Here is a 2,618-nt window from a genome sequence, read left to right on the forward strand (position 1 = left end):
TTGGGGCACAAGGGAAAGAGCTTTGGGATGGGAGGGGGGCCAGCACGGTAGTGCTCTGCCTGCATGGCTACGAGTGACTGGGTACAGTCCGTTTTGCATGCCAGGATGCTTATCAGCTGCTTTGTGCTTTTCTTCTTAGCCGCTGCGTTTCTCTGGCGGAGCTTGCTTTCCCTTTGTCTCCAGTCCTGCAGTTTTTTACTCTCTCTGGCAGAGTGATCCATAACTGCTTTCAGCATGTCTTCTTTGCGTTTTCGCGGCTTCTTCCTGAGGTTTTGTAGCCTCTGCCCAGTGGATGATACGGGCGGTCCAGTAGTCAAGGACACTGTTCGAAAGACAAAAATGGCAACAGTTAAAACAGGACACAGGCTGCATTGTTTATAATCTCACCCAGATAGTTATTCCCACACAGTGAAGGAGTTTACAGTCTTCACTTTAGCATACTTTTCCCATACCAAACAGAGCACACCTAACCCACTGGAAGCAGGAAATGGTGAGTAAGAGGGAATGATTGCTTCAGGGATGTGCAGGGGTTTCTGTGCATTGGGCAGAGCAAAATGCTGCAGGGGGCACCTACACTGAACACTCTCCCAACATTTTCCACAGGAGTTAATCCTGGAAGATATCTCGCTGCTGCGGGTCACCTGGGAAGAGTGGGATGGTCTTCTACAGCAATCTGGATTCTGCCCTGGCCCCTATGCAGCATGCCTGTGTGCAGCAATGGTCCCTCCACCCCTCGCGGCACAGTGGTGTGGACGCGTTAGCCTGACTGGGACAAGGACCACAGTGGCTGTCCCTATAAACTTGCGCAAGCGCATTGCCCACGCTCTGGCTGAAACTTTTGAAGAGATTACTGAGGCCGATTACCACAACGTGATAGACCACATCAGTGGGCTATTCCACATCTAGGCATTCACTCATGCAGCCCAAACTGCCCCCTTCTCCTGAAACATTTGCATCCTGAAACTAAAAGCTGTTTACCAGGAACCCGCTCCTCTGCTTGTCCTTCTCCAACTAGTTCCAGCTTCTGCGACTGGCTACTTTCCCCCTGGCTTGAGAAGAGCTCCTGGCTGCATGTCTCCTGGGACTCCGAGGTGTCTCCCCCCACCCCAGTACCCTCACTCTCAGTTTCCTCCCCCTCCTCCCCTTCCTCCTCCTTTAACTCCTCTCCCTGCTCTGAACTGTCCATCGTGGTCCTTGGATTGGCAGTGGGGTCACACCCAAGTATCGCGTCCAGCTCCTTGTAAAAACAGCAGGTTGTGGGGGCAGCACCTGAGCGGCGGTTTCCCTCGCGGGCTTTGCAATAGGCACTCCGCAGCTCCTTTACTTTAACCCTGCACTGCACTGCGTCCTGGTCATGGCCCCTTTCCAGCATGGCCCTTGAGATCTGCCCATAGGTATCGTAATTCCTACGGCTGGAGCGCAGCTGTGACTGCACAGCTTCCTCACCCTACACACTGATGAGGTCCAGCAACTTGCCATTGCTCCATGCTGAGGCTCGTTTGGCGCATGAAGGCATGGTCACCTGGAAAGATTCACTGATTGATTGCACTGCACACCTGGCTGAGCAAACAGGAAGGGGATTTTTAAAATTCCCAGGGCATGTAAAGGGCGGGTCACCTGAGGCCAGGGCAGTAGAGTGCGAATTGATGAGCAGAGTAGCTGAACAGGCATTCTGGGATACCTCCTAATATCCTGGTGGCCAATTACAGCGCTTTTGATGGCCACACTTGCGGAGCAGTGCTGCATCACCAGTGCTGCAATCCTTATACCCCAAGCAGAGCAGGAGTACAGCCAGCGCTGCAATCAGGGAGATGCAGCACTGTATGTGCCTTGCAAGTGTGGACGGTGAGTAAGTTGCATCGCTGGTGGTGGGTTTACAGCGCTGCAACTCTGCAGTGTAGTCAAGGCCTAAGACTACATTTTAGTTTCTAGAAAGTGTTTTGTTTTGTTTGTTGTTTTGTAACTACACCTGTCTCTTTTCTTTTGCTTGATATCACTTAATCTTTATTAATAAACTGATTCTTGTTTTATTACAAGCGTTAGGTTAGCTGAAGACACAACAGGCAGATGTCTGCTCTTTCTCTTCGGAGGCAGTAAACTTAATTTCTATGCGTGTCCACTGACAGGGACTGGACAGTGCAAGGAGACATCTCTGGGAACTTGATAACTAGGGTTCATTGAGTGTTTCCTGTCAGGCAAGTTTTAGACTGGCAAAGTCTTGAAGCATTTGCTAGCAAGGCAGACAGACTGGTGTGTCAGCAGCAGCAAAGCCCTCACTTTTGTGAAGGCAGAGTGGTAACAGCAGCTCACAGTTCTCAGTGTCCTGCTGAGCACAACATCACATGCTTACCCAGCACTTTTGTCCCTAGCTGTGAGTGTTTTACACAAGTGACTCATCTTGTTCCCCATTTTACAGCTGTGAGAACTGAGGCACAGAGAAGTCTGTGACTTGCTCAGAATCACATAGCCAGCAATTGCAGGCTCTCTTGATTTCTACTCTTAAAACTTATCACCCCCAGGAATTTGTACTGATTGTGTACAGAGAATAGAAATTCTTCTCATTAAAAGAAATTTCATACATATGTCTTAGCAGCAACAGCCTTTAATTTATAACTGTC

The 2,618-nt window shown here is 49.8% G+C and overlaps 1 long non-coding RNA gene across 1 annotated transcript; it reads right to left on the reverse strand.

The window, feature by feature from the left end:
• Positions 1 to 9: 9 nt before the first annotated feature.
• LOC142046481 (uncharacterized) lies at positions 10 to 1,612 on the reverse strand. The gene is made up of 3 exons (XR_012655427.1): positions 1,161 to 1,612; positions 979 to 1,129; positions 10 to 322 (listed from the first exon to the last, which is right to left on the reverse strand). It is a non-coding gene; the product is annotated as an uncharacterized LOC142046481 (long non-coding RNA).
• Positions 1,613 to 2,618: the final 1,006 nt, after the last annotated feature.

The sequence above is a fragment of the Chelonoidis abingdonii genome, chromosome 3, assembly GCF_003597395.2.
Source record: "Chelonoidis abingdonii isolate Lonesome George chromosome 3, CheloAbing_2.0, whole genome shotgun sequence".
In the NCBI taxonomy this organism is placed as follows: domain Eukaryota; kingdom Metazoa; phylum Chordata; order Testudines; family Testudinidae; genus Chelonoidis; species Chelonoidis abingdonii.